The sequence below is a fragment of the Larimichthys crocea genome, chromosome VIII, assembly GCF_000972845.2.
Source record: "Larimichthys crocea isolate SSNF chromosome VIII, L_crocea_2.0, whole genome shotgun sequence".
Classification (NCBI taxonomy): Eukaryota; Metazoa; Chordata; class Actinopteri; family Sciaenidae; genus Larimichthys; species Larimichthys crocea.
Genome location: NC_040018.1, coordinates 22,553,555 through 22,579,331, shown reverse-complemented (window position 1 = coordinate 22,579,331; position 25,777 = coordinate 22,553,555). Strand labels below are relative to the sequence as shown.

General features: G+C 40.9%; 1 long non-coding RNA gene across 1 annotated transcript; it reads right to left on the bottom strand.

The window, feature by feature from the left end:
• Positions 1 to 23,256: 23,256 nt before the first annotated feature.
• On the bottom strand, positions 23,257 to 25,453 carry LOC113746245 (uncharacterized). Its single transcript, XR_003462686.1, has 3 exons — positions 25,187 to 25,453; positions 24,640 to 24,734; positions 23,257 to 23,483 (listed from the first exon to the last, which is right to left on the bottom strand). It is a non-coding gene; the product is annotated as an uncharacterized LOC113746245 (long non-coding RNA).
• Positions 25,454 to 25,777: the final 324 nt, after the last annotated feature.

Genomic DNA, 25,777 nt, shown 5'->3' with positions numbered 1-25,777 from the left:
CTTTTATTTTAAAAAAGAGATTGATTTCACACAGTTACATATGTTTGGGTATTTTGTTTCTTGATTGGTAGCTTGATAATATATCTGAAAAAAATCTTACAATATGGGGAAAAAATGTACAGCAATTTTCTTTTCAACTATAAACAACAAATGTTTGAATTGCACTTTCCATGTCTTCTCAAGAGCTGATTTAATATTTTAAAATTCTTATTTCTTCGACATGTTTTTCGTCTTGTGACAGAGCGGTAACACATACGTGCATCTGCACTACATTACAAACAACTCTGAAATGGCAGCACACACTTACTCCTAAATGACATTAAGATGACAGTGAAGATGAAGGAGGAAAAGTCAGTAAAAAAGAGGGAAAAGAATAAAAAGAGACAGAAGAAAACAGGAGAGAAAAGAGGGGGGAGGACGGGAGGAGGGCTAAGTACCGGGGAACGTGTCAGTGTGGGGGGCTAATGGTGAGGGGTACCAAGGTTGCAAGCAATTTCTCTTTGTTATCAAGTGAAATGACTCTGCAAATATGACAATAAATCACAGTGGAAATCAATCTGAGAGGAGGCGACTGTGAGCCACTGATAATGCATCAATCAATATTTAATGTTTAGACTTTAATTAATCCACAGGCGCCAAGCATTCTTTAAGTGACAAAGGGGGAGGAGAGGGGAAAAAACGAGCGGGGAGTGCTTTTGCATAGAATAGCTCTTATATCAAACGGAGACACTGAGCTGAGCGGCCCCATCAGTCGATTTCCCACAGCTTCCTCGTGTTAGTTTATTACCTATTCTCTTATTTACGAGAGCTTGAAACAGAGAAGAATTAAAGCGAATTTAAGTGTTTGGTCAAAATATCAAGATACATAAATACTTTTAATGAGTACACTAATTGTTTTAACCACACAGTAACACTGCTTAAAGATGAATCCAAACCTCACCAGTCACCAGGGAGCAGGTTGCTGAGCTTCCTTGTCTCTCATGTGATCTATGCAAATAACTGACTTGAATTGTGAGAACACAGTTCTAAAAACTCCACGAGGGTGTTTGATGTATTGCTGGGTTACATGTATGTTTAGTTTACCAGAGGTTCAACTTGTGCCACAATATTAGTGCCAAGCTAGCAAGGGTGGATGACAAGATTAATCCCAGAACGTCCCGCCAGGATATACGTGAAAAAAAACAACAAAGATAAGAAGTCTATGTTTCTCAAAGAGCATCAGCTAGATAGCCACTGTCTTCACATCATTCACATCACAGTGCCTCCCCTGCTGGAGAATTACTTTCGAACTTGGAAAAACTCATACTTTTTCTGAGTTGGCAATTGTGGGAATGCAACTTTCAATGCTGTGAGAACACTAAGACCCACCTCAATACACCACCTGCCCCGGCCTCCGTTCTTGCACACTGCTGACACTGCTGTAACGTCTGATTCAGGGGCTCTATCGAGCAAAAATCCCTGTCTGAACAATGCAACCACAAAGCTGTTATGAAGGACCGCTTGAGCATGGAGCCATGCTTAGCCCTCGCCCTCTGATCACACTGACACATCCCACAGGTACTAATTACTGAATCCACTCCGCCGGCAGAGTTGTGGGAGAAGTAACATGGAAGACGCTTGACATTTGGATACCTGCTGTAAGATTCACTGGGATAATTGGGACACAACTGAGAGGGAGGTCCACCAAGTCTGTTTTAGTTGATAAAATGGCTTTAGATAACTCTCCAAGTAAGGCACATCACCAAAAACATAACCTCAAGAGAGCACTGAGTGGGTCAGCACAGGAGGGGAGAAGAATTACGGGCATTTCGAGTTTAAAAAATAGTAGTCGGTGGACAATTATTTGAGGAGTTCCTTGAGATGTGGATAAAAGGATTACCCATACCAGCTCCTGATATTCTTGACCGCACATATTGCGTTTGATCCATTGTGCCATTGTCCACAGATTTACAGGTCTTTTATCTTCAAAGAGGACCCATCTGGCGCAGGCTGGAATGTGTAGCAAAATGTACCATGAACAAGCCATTCTTCAAAATCAGCCATTTAAATACCAGTCGATCTGTGAAGAAGAAGCTTTCATTGAATCATGATAGCTGTGAATGTTGTGTGCAGGTGTGTGTATTTTGTGCTTATGAATAACTGCAGCCTACAGTATATAAGCTGGCACAAACAGCACACCTCAACAACAAAGCTTGAATTCTTCAGTTTTCAACAGAGAATACCCTCTGCTGCAACAAGAAAAAAAAAACATTTCAACATATATTGATTGGAAACGGAGGACTGTGTGTGTGTTTGTGTGTGTGTGTGTGTGTGTATGTAGTATTTAACTGACTTTTATGACAGTTGTTAAGTCATTTCCTGCAGCAGTGGTTTATGTCTTTGCAATAACCTCCATGAATGATGTAATGAGAGATTATGATACTTCCTCCCTCGTTTATGATCTGTACCTCTTGCTTCATGTCAGCACTCTAGTGCATGTATCCACATTTCAGGTTAAACCAATATCAGACAAGTACTGACCTTAAATTTATTAAATGGGTCTACTGGATGTTGGCCAGTCCGGTATGACACAGGTTTATCCGTGACCACTGATACATGGAGATAAAGTCTGTAAAATGTGCAATTAAATTTGATTTTCTTTGCACATATTTTGTATGGTCCAATTATTCAGTGATTTTGCCAATCACATCATCTTCAAAGGTTATGTACTACTATATATACCTCATATATATTATATCTAGGAGTGACTTTTTAATTTGGCTATTTTACACTCATTCAACCCTGAAGTCACAGATTTAAACATGCATAGATAAAAACAGGAGGGTGTAACTCTCAAAGACCACATCCACCAATATACACAGTACAAGGTCTAAAAAGGAGTGTGATTAAAATTAATAAATTATTGCTCCATTTTTCATTTCAAATGATGTCTCCTGCCACACTTGTTCTGAAGCTATTTCACCTTAAAATAGCAGTTCTGATGAGCTATACTGGCAGCTTTACAGGGGCCAGTGTGCTTTGGATGTAGCATTGTGCTAACAAATTACTTTCTCTGTGTCAACTGCTCCATTTTGTAACTTAACTGCGCAGTGCACAAGTTTCCCTCTTTAATGAGTACAGATTTGAATGCACTGGACACCAGAGTCTGACATTTCTTTCACTTAAGGATTTCGTGAAACAGGAATGTGATTAGAGAATTGTTCATTTAATGAAAAAAATTGGTTTTCCAGAGTATATTGGCAAACCTTTAGACATGCAAACACTGGTAATCACATACAACATGAGGTTTGTACCAGTACATAGTTGGTAGATGGAGAGTCACATGAAACATATTTACAGACACTCAAGTTAAAAATCCGGAGGGCCTACTTTTCTTTTTTTTTTCGTTTCTTATTCACAATGGCCTAGTGTATGAGAGGAACAAGACAGTTGCCAACAGAACATATCCAATTCGTCATGGTCATTAAAAAAGAGGGACTAAAACAAGCTACACCAAAACTGAGTTACTTGAGGGGGGAGACAGTGGAGGAGACAGAGGTTGATATATTAGGATGTATCAGTGTGAAATGCAAAGCGAGTAATGAAATAATCCAAAGTGTGAAATGCAGCAAGCTGTGGACAGACAGGGTCATAATTTTTAAGAGGCCAAGTATGACAGTGGCCCAAGAAAGACAGCAGTGTCACATATGTCTTAATTCCCTCAGACACATGTGAACATGTGTAACTGTATCATCAAATCCCCCAAATGCCACAGGCTGACATGTCTGCAATCGAGACCATGTTTGGAAGAAGGAGGTAATCGTAGCCTGCTGTCATCTCCTGTCACTCTCAAAAAGTCAACTGACAGACCCGATACATTCTGCTGAGGTAAAACAAAAACACTGCTTTTTGGGTAAATACTTAAAAACAACAGAATTTGACTTCATTTAGAATGTGAGAGAAGAACAAACATGGTATTCACATTTGTCTGAATCTGTGCGAGACATCCACAACCACTGAAAATGAAGACACTAATCTAATACTTCAGAAATTACGGTATGTTCCATCTGTTCATGCCCTTTGTTGCTTTTTTGTTGTTAAAAATGTTTCTGTCTTTAGAAAAGTCTGAGGCTCATGTATCCCTTTTCTATAGGCAAAGTGCTTTGAATTTTAACAATGGCTCTTTTAAGTTCAGCTTGTTTTTCTTTTGTTGCTGCTCCTTAAATGCCTGCTCACACTAGAAAGTGACACAGTCAAATTATCTTCATGTCCTCCTTAAAAGTCCAGTGTGTAAGATTTAGGGAACTTTATTGCCAAAAATGGAATATAATATTTAGAAATATGCTTTCATTGATGTATGATCACCTGAAAATAAGAATATCTACAGAGGGAACTCCTCCACGGAGTATGTTAAACCACCATGTTTCTACAGTCGCACAGAACTGACAAATCAAACACTAGATGCGGTCTTTCGTGTGTTTTGCGGCCAACATGGCATGCTATACACTAACATACTAGCAAGTCTCTGTACTGGGTCGTTTACTGGTCCCTGGCATTTTGCTCTCAGGAAAACTGAGACTCTGTACACCATTTAATTCAACAAAGAACTACTAAGGAGAAAAAAGCCCCCCTGGCAAGTGAGACTAGTTAACTTTTTTGCTAACGGGACAGTAAATTCACATAGTTTATTCAAAATGATGTATTTGTACTAGGTCAAAAGCCTAGTTCAAAACTACTTCCACAACCCAATAGAAGAGTCCACATAATGCCTACCTTAGCATCTTTACATTTTATAATTAATTTAAAATTTTAATGATTACTATTTAAAGCATTTTTCAGGTTAGCCACTGATTACATCACAGAATGACTAACCCCTTCCGAGCCTGAATGCAGGCCGAGATCCTCATGCAGTGGTCCATTAGTAATTCCTACGTCAAGGCTAAAATCCAGAGGCGACAGCCTCAAGCAATCGGTTTCTTCTTTTAAATCTCTTTTTAAAATGCACCTTTTCAGAAATGCTCTCTTTTAAATGACTTGTTCGTCTCAAATCAATCCATACCTTGCTTGTGATTCCTGCTGAATCAAAACATTTATCTGGCAGCAAGTTTTTACTGTTAGAAATAAAGGTGTGAGCAGGCCTTAACTTTCCACCCTGAAGCCGACTTCCAGCCCAGCCCATCCACCTAATACCAGTACAACCCAAGTGTTTAACACAGGTGATAAGTTCACAGTGAGGGGTTAAATGGTAACTTACTGGACATAAGCTTGACAAACAAGATTTAATGCAGTCACTGCAGATCTGTCCTGCTCTAAGCGGAGTGAGTTTCAAAAAGAAGAAAGCCTCATAAAAATAACACGACCACAGGGTAAAAAAGGTGAAAAGAAACAGGTGATAGCAGCTGTGTCTACAGTCCCTGACAAAACTTTCCAGCTGAACCTGAATCAGTATGATGTCACCTATTTTAACATCCCGTTGATTAATCCCTCTGTCGATTTGAAGCCCAAATTTGCTGCTGCGGATTTAAGAATGCACCCAAGCAATATACAAGCTGATTGCACATAAAGTCATGGGCTTGGTAATGTTGGAGCGCGTGCGCGAGAGTGTGTGTATGTGTGTGTAAAAGTCTAGGTCAGGGAACTTTAGGAATGCTGTGCTGCTCTGTCCCTTTGTGCAGACTTGCTCCTGTGCCAGGACGAGGGCCTTCTCTTTAATCCATACTGATTTGGTAAACACTGACGTTAAGACTGCCGCAGGCCAACATCTAATTCTGTTGTTTTCTCCCCTTAAGAAAATGTGTATTTCTTTGGAGATGTCTTGAAGCAGATGGAAATGTGGGGGGGATAAATTTAATCTGACTAAGGCTCATGCTTTGATTGGACCCCAGATTAGGATTGCAGCCTAGTATTTTCAATAATTATTCTCTAGTTGAATTAAACGCATCCTCTTAACACGAAAAACATACGCTTGCCGTGCATGTCTGCCCGAACATCTGTAGGATCACTGTTTTTAATCTCAAAATATTTATTAAGCAAAGGAAGAGCTCAGCATGCACAGCTCCATACACAGAATTACAGTTAACAGTAGCTGCAATTAATCAGTGTTGAGAAATACTGCACAACTTCCTTTAAATATCTATTTCTTCTGCTTTCTACAGGAGGACTGTATGACACAACGGAGAGGATAATTATGTGACAGCATTATTTAGAACATTCACTTGATTTAATTCATCCAAAAGCAAGCCAGCTCCTCTCCTCCCTACTGTCAGCTGGACAATAGCCCGGAAACTTATCTCTTAGCTCGCCTGCTCCTCACTGTCCCATATCAAACATGTATTGTTTTTCTTACTTTTTTGTCCTGGAGACAATGCCGTCACAAAGCTTGTTTGCTAATTGATGGCAAAGTGGCCGGGGCATTCATCCTCAGATCCCTCTGTTTGTAGGTGTGGGGTCGTGTATCCCTTCTTCCTGTCGTGAATTAGGACCACTTACCCAGCCCGCTTAAGCCCCATTGTTCTTTTTATCACTGACCATTTTAATAAATCTCAGGTGGTAATCTCTCAGTGCCGCCTAGCAGACACTCTTTAAGTTGCGTGTAAAACCAGTTACCTGCCACAACAATGGCCTCATTGGCTGACTTTATCTGACAAGTGTTGACAAAGAAGGCAGCTGTCCTGTTGGACATAAGGTCAGGCCTAATATTACCTGTGCCTCCCTCCTCCGACTCTGCTCCTTCCAGGAGAGATGCAGCGAACGAAGGAGAAAGAAAGATGGCGAGCGCTGCGCCTCCTGCCCAGAATTTATCAGGACAGCAGTGGATCTTATCACTGTGGAAATGACACTGTGTAATTCACTGTGTGTATGTGTCTATGTCAGTGTGTGTGCATGGTTTAATAAAGGGGGGGAAAAAGCCCAGAGCAGCAATGAGGCAATGAAAAAAGAAGAGAAAGATTAAAAAAGCATATGTTTTAGAAGTCATTAAGAGGGACTCAGTAGAGCCTGCTGTGGACTTGATTTACACTGCAAAGTAAGCTGTTGGTGGGTGTAAATAATGTATTAATTTTTAAAGAGATTTTTTCTCTCTTCTTTCAACGATAAAAAAAAAAAAAAATCTCCATCTGGTCAAGTGTGAAGTAGGACAGAGCTAGATTAGAGAATGTTCTGTGTTATCTTATCTGAGCATGGGCTTAATGTCTGCACAATCAATGCTTCTCCAACAAGTGGTTCATTAAAACAGAATGGCAATGCTTAATTCCGTGTATTACAAATGTGCACTGGCTCAAAAACTGGCAACAGAGGAAGTGGAATATGGATTCACATTACTGCCATGAGTGAATTAACTCTGTAAGTGGAAATATTGGGAAGAGTATAATTGTGAAGAAATGTGTTGGAAGCTGGAAATGATATAACAACATGAAGATATATAACAGACAGAGGCAGAGCTGAAATGATTAGAAGATGAATCGATTGGAAGAAAATAATCTTTGATTTACGCACTGAACACACTGACTTTCTTTGGGTTTTGGATTGTTGTTTAATATTAAAATGTGACCCTGGTCCTGGCTATTTTTTTTTATTTGTTGTTTTAACATGTTAATTAAAAAAACAAGATTTTTTAAAAATTAAATTAGTCATTTATTGATATACTTCTCAAGGTACCTCCTTCTTCATATGCACTCCAATATTATTTCTTCATTCTGAAGCTGAAAAACTGCATTTCTTAAAAATACTGGAAGACATTTTTAGGTGTAAAGTGATTTCAGTAACTTCTTGCCACTGCAGTACTGTTCTACACACCCTACAGACACCAGGTCAGACTTTAAAAATAATTGATACAGGTTTCTCTATTGATGTTCCAAAGTCTTTAAAGCTCTCTGTAATGGATCTGCTTGTCAAAAGTACTTTAAAAACACATCTGACTTGCCATCAGCTTCCATCAGCAGTCGTCAGCGTCTCATGACAGCCTCGTGTTTTACTGGCAATGAACTGCTCTGACACTGGACCTGTTTTATTCAGCATCCTATCATTAATCTATGTGAGCACCAGCATCCAGCAGGACAACAGGGACAGCGGAGCATCAGCCAGCCACGTCCTGTCCCATTTGTCCATCGCTCACATGGCCTCAGCTCCAATCATTCAGCCTCATATCTATAATTCATGAAGGTCCTCTGGCTTTGCTCTCACAGCGCTGCCAGCCCCTATAAAGGAGTGCGGAGGTATAAAGCTGTTTGGTGCCAATATCTCGTCATGCTCAGAATTGCAATGGCCTGGTCCAGTCTTCATCCATCACATGGGTGAGGCGAGGTCTGCCATGATATTACCAAAATATTTTTAAACCTCCTGCTCCCATAAATTAGAAGCAAATCACCGGTGATGCCACTGCATGGGGAGAATGTATGGGTTGCTGTGGACGGGGAATAATTACACACTTAAAGAGGAAGCGTGGCTGAGCATTCAGTTATGAAGAGAGTGGACAGAACACATGAAGGGGAAGATTTGCAGTTCTTCTTATTATAGCTCAGGTTGTCTGTATTGACGGGTAGGAGGCCGGTGACTGAAGATTGACACTTTAACTTCTTTTGCCGCTGTCTGGGAAGAACTGGGTGGGGATATGTGAATGAGTAATGTGTCTCTCCTTTCCCGAAACCTGTACTGTGGAAATGCCCTCAGGAGAGGCACTATACCCCCCGCTAGGAGACGGAAGACAGTAGAAAACTGGGAGTTGGGAATATTCAGAGCTTTGTTAAAACACAAGGAAACCTCCTCTTAAGAGTAAAGGTTTAAAAAAGAAAAAAAATATATAAAGTATTCATTCCCTAGGTCAGACCAACCTGGATGGGGAACTATTAGATGAGATGGAGAGATCAAACATCTGTTGTTAAATGCAAGCAGGCTGCACTGTGACATGTTTGCAGTCTTGTCCTCTTCAGATGTTTGGCTTACAGTGATCCACTTCAAACACTTGGCTTGAGTTGCTCTCTCTCTCCTGCTCACACTACATCTTGCTCTATCATTCTCAGTCTCAGCTGAGCTGCAAGGACTGATACCCTTCTCCTTGACTCCTTCATTCCACTCTCCAGTATCTGTAAGCTGTTTTTTTTTTCTTTCTTTTTTCTGCTTCTGGCTCAACTCTCTCTTCCCTCTCCTCTGTAGTTTCACTGCCTGTCCTCTCTTAGTCACTGTCACTTCCCTTCCTGTGCTTCCTCTATGTATTAGCGTCTCTGGGCTTGCGTGCTTGGTGATGATGAGATTTGATCCCCCATGCTGGATGATCCTCACCTGATATCCCACGTCAGGCTGATTCTTAAGCAGGTTAACTTCTCTGTCTTAAGAGGAAAGGACACACCGGTTCATTTTTCCCCCTGTTGAATTCAGTCTGACAGAGGCTAAGCTGGTATTAAAGTTGGGCAATGTGTCCATCAAACTAAGTACTAAGTGACAGCATGCTATGCTAAAGGGTTGCGTTTCTGCACAGAATGTAGTACTATATCTATACTCAAGCAAAAATACAATTACTCTATAAAAAGTCCCAGTCCCAGTACAAGTACAAGTTACTTGTCATTTTAATACTTTTAGGGTGTGGGACAGTGCAGAATTATGCAAAACACAACACTTGTTAAATAAATAAATAAATAGAGCAGGTAGGTAATCAAACAAATAAGGATAGCCTACACAATTGATTAATGAACAATTTGCCACTCTACCCTTCTCTTTCTCTGTTTTCTTATCTGTCTCAGAGTGGACATATTAAATGACATTGCTGAAAAAAACAACAGAACTGACATCCTGACCATCCTTTGCGCTTCCTTTGGTGCTTCCTGTGAACTAAATAAGCTCCTGAATCCCTTTATTTGTTAACAGTTGACATTTATTGTGAAATACTTTCAAACAGGGCTCACATAAGCGGCAGCAATGCCGTCTGTGAGGCGTGCAGTTCAGTGAAGTAGCCATCATGCACAGGTAGAGGTGCATTTTGGCAGACTAGTTGCAATGAAGGCAGAAATAGCAAGAGTAGTGAAGTAAAAAGTAGATTACTGGCTCAAAAATATACTCAAGTACAAATACAGTTTAAAAAAAAAATGAATATGTATTTTTTCCACTCCAAACTGCGATGTACTTAGAGGAGAGTGGTCTCACAATAAAATGCTGAAACGTAGTCTGAAAATTACGTTAAACTGTTAAAATTATCAGAGTGCTGTGTCCGATCATTGATAAAAGGGACTGGGGCCACCTTCCAGGAACCAGGAGTGGGTGCTGGGTGAGGTTGGTGAAGAACAGTCAGTGATAATTGACGAGACATCTGCTTAACTGCAGGTGTCTGTTACTTCACTCCTCTCATGAGACTTAACAGATGACCTCAACCAGTGACACAATGCTATTTAAAGCAACAGTACAGAGCAAGTGTAATTTTATATAGAATACAAAATTATATATATATACACACACACACACATTATATATACATTACTCCCAGGGGAAATTAGAATTAAACTTGGTATTCAGCAATAGCACATTATGTAGTTACAGTAGCAAAGTAAACACAGACAGAACATTATGTACAAAGCAAAACCTACTAAATATATACATCAGTCAGAAAATATAAATATACATTCAGCTTGGGCTGTTTTCATACTTGATTAATGATTTGGTCTATATATTGTCAAAAATAATAAAGTCATAAATGGCCAGAAACCACAATGATGTCTTGAAATCATCTAGCTAGCAAAAAAAGTTTTCATTTGAAGATGATGTGCAGCCATAAAATTTAAGGCGGAAAATGTTTATTTTTACTTGATAAATTGTTTTCCAACAACATTGGTCAATCAACTAATGGTTTTGACTCACCATTCAGCGCCTTAGCTTCAGATATCAGGAATTCATACCACATCAAAAGCTGCCTGGTATCTTATGATGGTTGACAGATTTGACATAACATCATGAGATCTGTTCATGAATCCACTCACATCTCGTGCCCAGACAAACAGCTTTAATGCCCTCATCATGACTTCAGAGGAAAGGCATCAGCAATCCTTACATGAGAAAGAGCCTCAACACAGCTACATTTGCCCACAGATGAAGAAGACATTTTTTTTTTTTTTTTTTTTGCAAATACAGCTGGCAGGCAACTTGAAAGGGCCATTAGACTGCTCTTGTAATTGTTGAAAGATAAGAGAACAGAGAACAGGGAAAAATGCAACCAGGACAGAGACGGGAGAGCGGGGGGGGGTGGGGGTTGTTGGCGGGGCTGAGGGGGGGGGGGGGGGGGGTTTTTTTTGAGGCGGGGGGTGGGGCATTCTTCAAAGTAATATCAGTTTTGCCATTAATTCAGTTTGAATTGATTTTCCTCCCTCACTCACACTACAAAACAGATGCTAAGATGTTTTTTTCTTTACAGTGTCTCCAAATGTAAAGTAGCAGAAAAGGATAGGAGTGGGAGAGAAAAGGAAGGAAAGACAGAAGGACAGAGAAACAGAGAAAGGGAGAGCATGGAGTTCAGCATCTCTTTGATTGCTATCTTGGGGCTACAGTGAGCAATTACTGGCTGGAACCTTTAAAGAAGCTGATTATAGGCAGTCACAGACTGCAGAGCAGACAGACAGACCTGGTCCCAGGTACTACTCAGCTGTCTGCTGACCATATTACCACCACACACTGCATCACAGCTACCAGCGTAGCTATTTAGCAAGACACTACACCCTCAAATGCTTCAGTGGAGCTGCTCAGCAGCAAGTGGATAAAGAATGTCTACATCTAAGCTCATGCCGACACACACAGAGGGTTCACTGTACCGATTAAGGTCACTTCAGTATCTTACAGGACGGCTCTCAACCCACCGGACCACACGCTCCAGACATCCTCCTGTTTTAGTTCTTCACTTCCATCTTTCATTGTCTCTGGAAAAGTCAAAGGAGGTGGACAGAGAGGTAAGGTGTTGGAAAGAGGGATGGTGAGAGAAGGAAAGAGTAGGGGAAGGGGCAGATCATTTGTTTCCAGTTTTCTCACAGCTCCAGGCCTGGCACTCCTACTTCTGTTGATTTACGGCCTTTCTCAACACGACCACATCTGAGAGAGGAATAATTAGAAGGCTCTAAAACTGTGCAGTTTAGGGCTGTTGTAATGAAATTTGTTGGCCTGCAGTTGTGTTTTTGGGGTGGAGTCAGGGCTGAGAGGTAGACGGGGGAGACAGGGAGGACGTAGGTGAGTGTCTCCGATTCCAAAAAGTCATGTGCAATCGCAAGAGAACAAAAGTGCATGAATGCATGCATGCCCATACACACATAGTCTCAGATCGTGCGCTCTGCTTCCCACAAACTCTGATCCAGCTTGTTCGGAGAGCTTTGCAGTGCCTTTACAAGATCATTTTATTCCTACCAACTCCTTGTTATGGTGATTAAATATATCCCCAGTGCAAGGCATCAATTACAGTACTGGGCAGTGGAGCACCACAAAGGGGCCTGGCTGAGAGCTAAAGCTGGGGAGGGGGCTTGCCTGCCTGGCTGGCCTGCTGGCTTGGCGGCTGCTGTCCTGGCTGCAGTGTGCAAGGCGGAGGAGTTCCAGGCCTCGTCAGTCCCCAGCTCCAGAGGAGAGCAGAGAAGTGCTGCGGGGCCTGGCTAAGGGGAGCCCTGGCTGGGCGAGCAAGCAGCTGCCTCCCTGGCTCCAATGAACGATGGAAGCTCCTGAGGGAAGCCAGAACACCCCCCACCCCACTTTGCTTTTCTCCCTCTCTGTCTCTCTTGCTCTCAGCTCTGAGGTTAGCTGCTCTGACGCAGGGTCTCTAAACAATACCGCCTTCTCATAAACAACAACAACAGCTCATCTCTTGCACTGGCTGAGGTGAAAAATAAAAATGTAATGACTAATGTCAGTGACAAAAGCTTGAAAGTGGATGTGGTGGTTAACCCATCAGTTTTATTTTGTGGAATTACTTAACCTTCCTCACAGTTAAAATGACTATGTCAGGCATCTTCCTGGAAGATAAGTGAGACAAGAAACACAACAAAAGAATAGCGGCTATTACTGCCGTCATCTACAAACAACTATAATCTGGTCTATGCCATCAGCCCCAAAGCTATTTCCATTTATCTTGGGTGCAGGGTTTTTTTTTTGTGTGAATGTGTCATGGCCCTTGACCACTACTTCAACAACATACATCAGTGAGTTTCTGCAGTTACAAGCAGCCTATCCCATCCCCCACTTCAACACAAATAACACACACATACCCATTCATATATGTATACGCACACGCACACACACACACACACACACACACACACACACACACACAGACTTTTAAGTCAGTCTTTGTGTTGACACCCATTTCTGAAATTTGAAACAATATTTTCAGTAATATCCAGAAAATGAAACATTTATCTTGAAGGGAAAATCCTGTAAATAAACCTGTAAATAAAGAATAGTAAAGAATTGTTATTATAAAATGTAATGACTTAAAAAAAAAGATTTTCACCATAGTTGTGCCTCTTCAGACCACACATACACACACTATGCTGCACTTATTACAGTGGGCCTAGCCAGGTGACCTCCTGACATCACCACCAGCCCAGCAAGAATGGCAGCTATGCAAGCTGCCCTTCTTTAATGGCACTTTGCCTCTTATTTACTGATCCTGGGGCATGCATCATTTACTCTGAAGCTACTGGTTTTTGTCCACCTGTCACCTGACCCCTTCCGCCACAGTTGGAGGGGGCATGGGGCTCAGGTGGTGAAAAAGGCGAAACATAGAGGCCATCACTCACACTCATTGGCTGTACATCACAGAAATCCACACTGCAAAAAGTATCTTTCTTCATAGGCACTTCGGTCTCTAGTTGAATCTCCAAATGTATTGTTTTCCATTTTTTTATTATTTTATTTTCCATTATTTTATTTTATTTATTTGACTATGAAATGTGTAATTTCTGGTCAGCTCAGCATCAGCAGAGCACTAGTTGTCATAACAGCGCTATACATAGAAGAAGAAAAAAAAGCAAAATAAAATAAAATAAATACAATAAAACGTAAAGTAAAAAACTTGAGTGATGTAAATAAAATCTAACAGAAATATAACAGAATTCATAGTCCATACAGTATACCTGTAGGCCTACTATACACTGTATAAATGTGGAAGGATTATGTGTAACAGTGACAAGTGTATACAGGGGTATTGCAAAGTATCAGTCGTGAGAATATAGCAGCAGTCAGAGTTGATAGTGCATACTTTAGCAGACAGCAGTCCTATTAGATAATGAGTTGAGAAGTCTCATGGTGGTAAAAACTGTTCTTCAGTCTGGTAGTGTGTGCAGTGCTCCTGTATCGCTGCTGGTAACAAGGAGAGCAGTCTGCGAGGTGCGTGGCTGTGGTCTTTGATGATGCTGTGTGTCTTCTGCAGACAGCTTTAATGAAATATGTCCTGTATGGCTGGGAGTCTTACGCCAGTGATGTGCTGTACTGGGCTTCCACTACTCTCTGTAGTGATTAGAACAGTACCCGTACCAAACATTATTTATATTGGTGTATACAAATGGATGACAAATTAAAAGAATAAAGCAAAAAAAAAGTTTGTTTGATGATAGCGATGGTGACTGTGAGATCTGGTGACTGCAAAGGCCAGAGCATATGATTCACATAATATTTATACTCATCAAACCAGCCCCTCGTGACCCCTCCAGGGAATCCTGAAAGAGACCACTTCCCTCAGGATTTTATAAAAGGGCTACAGTGCATAAACCATCCTTTCTATATAATTATTTGGACTGTTCTTGCTGCCAGTCTGATCATGTCCTGCAATGACATTCTCAGTCACCTGAGAAAGAGTTGCTAATTTGCTGATCTGTGACCAGCTCCTGTCATCCATGCCCCAACAATGAACCCTCTTTCATTATCACGTAGATATTCCCATAGATCTAGATGTCTAAGTCTTAACTACACCTTAGACTACAGTACCCCTGTGTGACAGAATCTTCCATATGTTTCTTCACTCATTTATTGATGGTTTTCCTTTAATTTGTCACCCGGCTCTATTTTTATATTAGTACTGTTCTGAAGTCAGAATATCAAATAATTTGATAATGACAATCTCTTAACTAAAGGTATTTAAAGTGGAACATCTAGTGAAAGAAGGAGGCAGATAGGTCAGGACTGAGGGCAAGTGAGGGGATCTGAGGACAGGAAGGGTGGGGATTGGTATTAGAGATCTGGAGAGGATAAGGTAATTCATGAGAGGTGTTCGCAGACTGAATTTTGGGCATGTCAGAGCATAAACTAGGGTTGGCGTTTACACGGGGTGGAAACTATATTTAAAAAATTGGTGTTATGTGTTATGTTATGTGTCTATTAAAGCTGATTACCAGGATTTAACAAGTAACCTGGTATCCCATGGAACAGAGATCATTAATTTCAATAACACTCAAATATTTTATTTTACGTGTTTAAAAAAAAAAAATCATTTTAATGTTGCACATGCACTAAAAATAATCTATGTACTTTACAATTACTTCAATGGCAGGATTTCTGATAAGACCAGACTGACACGACTCTCAGCAAGTCTACTCCATACAACAGCGCAACACTTCATTGGACATGTGTGGACCCTTTTTCTGTATCCAGCCAGCCTTTCCCTGCTCACTTTCTAATCAGGGAAGGGGAGGGTTAAGGGGCGGCTGGCCAAGAGGACTGAAGAATCTTACTGGGATGTAATCCCGTCCAAGTGGCACTGGCTCTTTCTTCTCTCTTGTTAGGGCTCCTTTGTGAGGCTCCAGAGCTTGGGGCCCGGAAGGGAGCAGAGGATGTGCAGTGGATGTGGCAGTAAGGCCTGGGGAGAGGTGAGGGTGGGGGTCGGAGTAGAACCTACACTACAAAAAAAAAAAAAAAAAAAAAAAAAAAAAAAAAAAAAAAAAAAAAATCAACCCTAACAAGCTGTTCATCCCAATGGTGGAATTCATAATATTGTTTCTTAGAGACAGAAACAAGGTCTCAACCATGATGAGATGAAGTCAATGACATCAAATGTTCAACTAAACAATTAATTGGGTAATTGTCTTAGCTTCAGTTATGAACATAAATAAATGAACATTAAGAAATGAATAATTTCTTTGGGCTAAGAAACGTTTCCTATACATCTAGTATTAAAATTGGTTTGGGGACTAAACATGATGATCACTTTTATTTTACAGAACAGTACTTCTGGATGTGGATCAATGCCTCAGTAATGGACACACACGTAACACCTGACCAAACAGTATGTAGATGTGTTCATAAATTAAGATTATAAATTTTAGTACTTTTTATGCAGTGTGTGCCTGGTTGAAGTGAGGGCAGACACGCCCAACCACTGACTATCAGTGACATTAACACAACACTGGTTTGTCATCTGGAAATAATTTAGAAACCTAGTGATCTATGACAAATGGGTATGTATCCTATAAAAATAAGCACATTGGTATCCAAAATCCATATACATGCATTTTTTTTCTCTTCTCTGCACATCTGTCTCCTCACGCATGAGGAAGTATGCGGGTGCACGTGCATGTCACCTTCTTTGAAAATGAATGGCTTATGTATCCATACCGATGGATGTGTATATATCTTTTTTTATTGATGCCTGTTTGTATGACAGCAGTGTCACTGGACCATCTGTGCACACTCTGCATGATAGTGTCTGTCTTTCTGCTCCTCTGAAGTGAAGCTGCCTAGTTAGACAGACAGTAAAGGGGTGGGGACGGGGGCTCAGTAGGAATGCAGCCCTGTGTATTGTTTGTAAAAATAAACCATCTGGACAAAGATATTTGAACAGAATTTATATTAAACAGCTGCAAAAGCAAGCTTCTGTGTGTGTGGACCGGTGATGCAAGAAGACCACACCACAAGTCTGAATGTGATCATCTTCCAGGACAAGGATTATAAAGAAATCAGAGATGAGGAGTTTTGACTGGGCCCTGCACTGATGCCTCAGTCATGAAGAAATATGAAGAGTCTGCCTCAGTGGAAGGAAAAACAGAGGAGTGTTTGAGTATGGGAAGGGATCCTCCAGCAGTCAGGTTAAAGTGAGGAGACATCATTCTGCAGTGGGACAAACGTGGGTGCACAGGAAAGCCCTATCAAGTGAAGCTGAGACACTCACCCAGTTGCTGGCACATCATAAGGAGCAGATGTGGAGGGCTAAGAAGCCTGCTGCATGCAACCGGCCATCTGGCCAAGCTAAATATTGCCTCAGTGCACCCCCATTCTATTTGCCTTTGGCGCATTTGTATTGTCCATGGTCACACATAGGTACACTCCAATCACTGTCGGCAGGGAGGGGGATTTATGGAGGTGCCATCAGGGTGATTAGTTCCACTGGTAAACAATGGCCTACCCTTGTTGTGTTTGACTCTGTGCGCTCTACAGCAGGCGTGAATGGCACGCAGCAGAACAGCACTCCCACTACTCAATGGTGTCTGTCTCTTTCTGCTAAAGTAACATCAAACAAACACTGCAAACAAAGGGGGCTACTAAACGCAGACACAGAATCAAAGGGTTGATGTCTGCACAGAGGGACTACAACACTTCACCCGTTCCAAAATGCCTCCTGTCCAGTATTACCAACATTTCTGGACACGACAACAACAAGTGAAGTGAAGCTTAGCTGAGTAGTTGGGCCAGCTGAATCATACAAAAGGAAAATAATTGCCACTTGTTGCATACGGCTTGAGACATCTATAATAAAACACAGGGGTTAGCAGATATGTAGTTTTCTGTATTATTATCTGAATTACATGTCATGGCTGCTACTGTTCTGTTTCAGACTCGACCATAGGCAGGATTCTTTGCATTGCTCATATATGATTTCATTGAACAGATGTCAGCTGAACACTAAATGGAAAAGAATACCAATAAAACTATCCACATTATCCAACCGCCAGAAAAACTTGACCTAAGTTAAACAATCATGAAAGTAAGAGAGAAAAATGTGACTTTAAATTAAAATCACCCCTTGGTCTTCAGAACAAAGCAAAATCAGTAGTTGATTAAACTTTGTTTCTACAAATCCCTAATATGTATGCCATAGTTAATAGACGTTGACACCCAAAGTTGAATTAAGGGAACATTCTACATCTATGCGCCTATATTATTTACTTTCACTAATTACTCTTTAGCAATGTTTATAACAAGTTGGCTGAAATATAAAAGGACTCTTAGTAACCATCTTTGCAACATTTATGTCTCCTATCACGTAAAATTCACGTAAAAAATCTGCACCTGAACCTGTGACATGTTTGGCAAACTGGGTTAGTGGTCATCCTCGGAGTGCCAATTTACTGAACATTCACTTAAATTCAGCTTGTATCCTTTTATATTAGTTGTTACCCCTATCATTGTTAATGATCAATAAAACAATTTTGATTTAGGTAATAGAGGTTACCTAGGGTTTCCTAAGAAAATGACTGAGTACTTGCTCTTCTCAAACAGATTTTTCAGTCAGATATTAGTCCTATTATTTTTCTTTGGACACATCACTTATCCTTAAGAAAGAATTTTACATATCAGCTTGTTGAGTGACCAGTCACGATCTGTTGCAAAAACATACTTAGAAAAAATGATGTGTATAGTTTGAATGTTGTATACAGTCCAGTTAGGAGTTTGGAATGGGCATGGAATTAATAGAACACAACAAGTGGTTACAACTGTCCTCTCAGGACAAATAGGAAGCCTTTCTACTCCTTGTCACAATGCCCCAGGGCTCCAATGTAGGATACAGACTTATCTGAAGACGTAAAAAAATGCATCCGTCATTAGTCTCACCTTGGTCTGCTTGCATCACAGACCAGGCATTCCATGTCCTCCTCTAATCATCCGAGGACCAATATCCTGCAATTAGTTCAGTTTCCACACTCTGCCCTCAGGTCCTGCTTCAGCCTGGGAAATGGGATCCAGTCCCTTCCTAAGCCTCAGCTTTGGTGCTACAGAGCACGTCACACACTCACAGTGCAGCCTGCCAGCCATGATGTGGTTGTTATCTTATGTTTGCATGGGAACCACATGTACTCAGTACTTTCCTTTCATATATGGCATGTTAGTTAGCACAGACAGGGTGGCAGGGTGGGCTAAGGATTAGAGAGACTGCCCCATAATGATTAAGTCCAGCTAAGTGTAATGTTAAAGTATCCTAAAGCGAGGTACAAAGCTCTTGCCTGAGTGTATAAATTCCTGAAATGCAAAATGTACAGCCTGCTTGCTATGATGTGGTTAATTATGTTTATGTCTTCATAGGAAATATAAAAAGCAGGTAACTTTCTTTCATGTTTCAACATGAAGGTTATCAGACAGTAAATACGTCTACATGTATGACTTTGAACATAAACAGGGTCAGTCAAAGTTTACCTACACAGAAACTCTTTTGTCGATGACCACTGGATTGAGATCATATTAACTTCAAATAGCACACAGGCGCACTTGTACAGTTGCATGTATGATAGGAAGTGTGCACGCATTTCATCAGTGGGCCTCTGTTTATCCCATCACACAGAGTTAATAATAGCTTCAGAGTAGCGCTCTTCAGAATGTGCTTTTAATTGGTTTATAAATTCTGCCAATTATACAGCGGCATTCCCCCTCAGGAGTCACCTTCACTAATCTGCTTCAAGCCTAAATGGAATCAAACAGGCTGGTGTCATCGAGTCAAACCTTGTCGTGAGAGAAGGGTCCTAACGGTTGGTAGGCCTGATTGTGTGTATGCTTTTGCCCACATACGTGTGTGTGTGTCTCAGAACAGAGGATGGCTGTCCTGCAGCCTGGCAGATCATGTGAATACGGCAAGCAAATTAGATTAGCAGATTACCTCAAGATTTGCCCTATGACCCCTGGAAGGCACTCAGACAGACATGTATTTTGCCGACTGACGTTGGTGCAGGCTGTCGCTTCCCCCTCACATACAGTATACAGTGCATACACACACACTCGCAGGGTAACGGGCTAACCTTTCCCCGCCTGGAAGGGCGCAGATAAACAGGACACTATAAGTTAATGTTCCTGCTTTAGGAGGATTACAAGTATGAAGGAGATTAGCTACAACACTACAACAATAAGAAGGGTTAAACCCAAGTATCCTCAAGTGCCAACTCTATGCACTTATCTTTGACCATGTGGCGGTATTTAGACATACAGACAGATAGACAGATAGCTCCTGTGTGTATTATTTCCAGTTTATACCATAAGATAAAAATATTGATTCTTATTAACTGGAAGGTGTGGACTTAGGATAACCAGAGAGTATAACTAAACGCCTATGATGTGAGTGTTATTTGTGTACCCACCGTACACACAGACACACAAAAAAAGATAAATAGCTTCTTACTCTGAAATGTGCAAATTTAATTTAAAACATTTATTTATTTGTGTGAATCTGATCATTCAAATTAACTTGATGTTTGCCTCACAATGCAAACATTAGGATTTCTGAGGCCCGGGAAATACATTTGTGGCGAAGGAAATAATAGGACGAATTAAGTGTGTGGATGCTTTTTTCCATTGAGTTTATAAGTCTAATATTATTAAAAGTACTAACAGAGATTCCAGCAGACAGTTAAATTTGATACAAGATGAGCGGAAAACAATTAGTTATCTGAATAATTACGTGAGCTATGCAAGTGGCTTTGGTATTATATGAAGTCAACCATTATGGAACATTCAACTTGTTATCATCCCTGACTTATAATTTTCGGCTGTCGTAATACATGTCAAACATATGTAAGTTTACCTTTGGACATGTTCTTCTGTGGTATTCACTCAGTGAAGCTGGGTTTACTGGGTCACACATGGCTACCTGTGGTTTGAAGCCAACCTCCCCAGTAGAATAAAGCAGACTTGTTTAGCTCTGGCAGCCCTAATGTGTGGACACATTTTCTCAGAAAAAAACAGTTTGCCAGTGGCCCTCGCTGTACCTGATGACCCACAGATCACCCCTGCCATTCGATGATGTATTTCATTTCCCATGTCTCTTGGCTGACTGACAAATACAGGTTATTCACACATGTTGCTGCTGTTGTTCCTAATCCATTACACAGCTCACATGTCCAGGTTTGCCAGTAGCTGTTCTCTAAACAAGCAGAAAAGACATAGCACCGCTGTTGCCAAAAGCCTTTGAACAAAATTACTTCCTCTCACACACCACAGCTTTAATTATGTGTTGGAGAACATAAAACAGGTTGGACAATTTGTAGTGGGAAATCATATTTCCATTGAAAGGGCTTAGGACATAACCAATGATTTATAAGAGGAATGTCATAATTATTTTTCTCCAGCAGGCCAAGGATCGGGTTTCAGCTAATGGGTGTCGAGCTGAAAGCACTAATTAGGTTTTGTAGTCGACTGACACCGGCAAAGAAAGAGAAGGTGCCACAATAAATAAGTTCTCACCGTGTAACTCAAAGCCTGTAATTTGAGTCGATGCTCCTGTATTAGGTTGTGGGAATTATAAACGTCTCAACAAAATGCAGATAAGTAATTGCGAGGTGTCTCACCCATACTTTGGCAGTGTGGAGGGGCTCTGACAAGTATGATTACTAGAATAAGCCCGTAACAAAGCTCTCTGTGGGCTGCTGTATGAAATTAAAAACAAATGACATTTTACACACTCATGAGTTTCTTAACAGTTGCTACTGTACACCTCTATAAAAAAACAACAACGCTATCATCATAAATCTGAAACAAATATATTAGGGACTGGATTCTTAAAGGGCTGTATTATATTACCATGCGCTAAACCAACACATTAAATTTCTGATTTAGACAGACATTCCTCTCTGTGGAATAATAGTAATATTTTTAAGGAAATTAAGAGTGTGTAAAAAGATGGATTGTTCATACTTGTCCAAACATGACATAAATCACTGACTAACTTGCAGGCAAATGTTGTTTTTCTTCTTCGTACCAGACATGAAAAGCTATAAAATTATATAAACATAGACTGTTACCTCTTTCAGTCTTGCATGAGCAAACAAAAAGGTCTGGTGGCCTGAGTGCATGACCTGTAAGGTTTGGAATTTTCCATCTCTTCTTTTGAAGAGACTTAAACATGACAATTAGAGAGCGGATCACATGACCTCTTGATTCATTGCTACTCAGTGTGAGCTGCACATACATGCACATATAAAACTGTTCTTTTAGGCTTCCTACAATGTGAGGAATGAGCGTGGGGCTGTGCAAAGTGCCAGCCAGGTGCTCTCAGCAGGCTGTCATCTTGTGAGACACACTCAATAGTCATTAGGGATGAAGTAGGCCCTATCTCTTCATCCAGGCCCATGGCCCTTAGCAACACACACACATACACAACCAAATGGCACCTTCCTGTAAACAAACAACATGCGGCAGCAGGACATGGCAGCAGATCCTGTCTCCCTGCTTTGACACTGATGGCTTATGTCCCTCTTGCATTAGTACTCTCCTCTGGCTCTGGAGAGCAAACCAGCAGGGCACGCCAGGACACCTGATGGTTGCCAGGTCGGATGCTGCCAGGACCTGAAGGAACACCTTTCAATAACAGTCAAGATGAAAGTTGCTGCAGGCTACAGATTTTTTTTACTATAGTGACTACTACAGTAGGTAGTAATAACAAAACAATTACATGCAGTACTGCAGTAATGTAGATTTCTACACACAGCAAATCAAAATCCCTGATCTGACAACATGAATATTTGATTTGAATAATTATTAATTTGACTGATGTCCTCATCATCTGTTCTCAGAGAATACATGTCACATACCTTCAAAGTTAATTACATAAAAAGTGTAGCAAGAAAACATGACTGGTCCCCATTTATTTGCGAAATATCAATATGCATTTCCCGAAACATACAACATCATGTCCAGTACAATTGCTGTAACATGGAAAATGTGTGACTGGCTCATAGCCAAGACTCTAATCCATTATGGCAAATCCAATCACAACAAAATGAATAAACAGATTTTTTTTTTTTTGATTAATAACTTTGACTTGACTATTTGGCTACTGTTGTGCAACCAGGGGTTGCAGTTATTTTCTGTTCCTTTTTCATTACATTTCCTGATGCAAAAGTACATGTTTAACAGATTATGTAAGAAAGGATAGTACTATATTACACACATACTGTTGGCTCAGCCGAATATCTGGGTTAGCATGTCTCCATCCTGTACACCTCATGAAATATGGTAATATACATCATTAAATGTCTCTAAAAGCAAACAACAACAACAACAACAACAAAAAATTAAAGTAAATGTAGTAGCAATAGCTGAGGAAATCTGTGTGATATATGAATATTGATATTGTGACATAAGACTACAGCAATATTTATATTGTTTTTTTCGTTGCTGTAAAAAATCCATAATGGTTATAATACATTTAGCCTCATCGTCTAAACTAGACTGAATAAAAACATTGGAAAAGAGTATTTTTGTATACAAAATAAATCCAGTGGTGATTGGAAAGCAATGATGTGGGATGTGAACATCTGGGTGATGAGTTCATCCATAGCAATGTCTGATTCTTCTTGAGCCTGTATGGATGAAAGGCTAAGAAAGTCAATGGAGCAGGGCAGTTATATCCCAAACATTATATCACAAAAGCAATAATAAACTAATACAATACCTAGCAGTGCAGCACAGTCAGCTGTCAACTGATTATATCCGGTACACCTAATTAATCACTGTGTTTCAGAACATTATTTTGCGATATTTCATCAGATTCAAATAATATTCAAATAAACATATGCATATATTCAATTAACTCTTTGTATTTGTTCTGTTAGACAGCACTCCACAGCTATTTCTGTCATGTTATCTGAGCCATACTGGTAAATTTAGAGACACTGCTTAGTGACTTTACACGACCCACATTACCCACATTACAAAAGTCTGTTTTTGCCAAAACAGTTCATGCAATAATCCAACACAGAGTGCAGAGTGACATGCCCCATTTGACCTGGAGAAGAAGGCTAGCAGCATTACTAACACAAATCTACCTATCTGCTACACATACACATACACACAACTGTGTGTGAAAACAAGAGAACAAGGTGTAGATGAGATGTGAGTGTTGGAGGAGGAGGAAGTTATACGTGTGCAAATTCACTGACTGGCATACACTCCCACACACACTGCCCTGTTTTGACCAGGCTGCAGAATCCCCGAACCCCTGTCATTCATTAGTTTACAAAAGCTGTGTGAGGCAGACATGAGGTCACTGTGATGCTTTGAAGACTGAAACACACAGACAGTGTATTAGAAGGTAAAGAGCATCTGACCGGGACCAAGACAGAATACTTATTAACCCGGTCAATGAGTGCTGCTATTGTGTCTCCCCTCACCTCCCTGGCAAGGAGGAGTTGCACTGAACAAGACGTTGGGTGTGTGAAGGGCCAGACAGGTCAAATCCTTTCCCGTAGTCGGCTGAATAAAGTCTCCCTGATACTCTGAGAACACACTGCTCCACTGCAGATTGTGCAAATATGACCGCTGATCTCAAACAATTTGTGCAACCATGCAAAGTTATTCTTAGAAGGCATAATATGTAGACCAATGCATAGACATACACATGTAATCACTTGCTTGCCCTAACCACACATATGAACACACACACACATGCACACACTTGCCATGGTTGGTTGCTGAGTCAGTGTGTGAGGTTGCTCGTGTATGAAATGAGGGGAGTACCTTTCATTTCCTCCCCCTGGTTCTCCTAAACTGCCAACAGGAGTATGTATGCCTCCCCCACGGCTGTTTCAGCACGTCACGGCTGTGACTCAGAGCTAAGAGAGCAAACAGGAAGGATGTTAACTGCTGTGAAACACACACACACACACACACACACACACACACACACACACACACACACACACACACACAAAAGAGCTCAAAAGAGTGCATGGAAACGGGGGAAAAACATCATATAACAAAGGTCTAACTAGAGCAAAAACAGCCACAAATATGTAGGACTGAGCATGTGACACGTGTAAATACACAAGTACTTACATGTTTGCACACACACATCAGGTCAAACAAAAAAGCCCACACACACACATTTGCTGTCAAAGTCAGGTAGGATGAGTTCAAAGGTGTGACGGAGTGTGATTGCTGGTGAGACTAAGACGTGTGAGTTGGACGGATAGAGAAAGGATGACAGTAAGAAGGACAAAGAAGAAGAGAGAAAGGAGTGATTCGGGTGAGTCGGTCACTTGCCGTCACTCACCTCCATCCTCACCTGGTAACTTTTCTGTCACCTCATGCCATCACCTTGTCACCCCACGTCCGTGCCACCCTGTCACCTATCCCCTTAGCAACTGAGCCTGTCAGCCCGTTGTCATGCGACAAGGTTCACCCCTGACCTTTTGTTTCTTTCATACACGCTACAGAGAAAAGAGTCAAGGCACAGGAGGGAGGGCGGTTATGTCCGGACATGCCTATCACCCTAGATCACAGGCCACCGACATAAATGCTACAGGGGCCATAGATTTATGAGGGTGTGTAATATTGTGGGTGCGCTACCCCCACACTCACCCCCTTAGTCCTGTTACTAACACAGGGGTAGGATGTCTGGTGAGGTCACACACACACACAAATGCACACACACATGCAAATGCCATTAAAATTGAAATCAGAGGCCTCTCTTAAAGGAAGAACTGCCGCACTTGTTTGTGTGCGGGAGCTTTAACATGTATATTGTTTATGTTTTACGAGAGGAGAAAGTCATTATATGACTACACGTGACTCACATTTGCGTCAAAAAAATGAAAAAAAAAAAGGTTTTGTGGCTGGTGCTGGTGGCAATTAAAAAAAAAAAAAATCTCTGCGT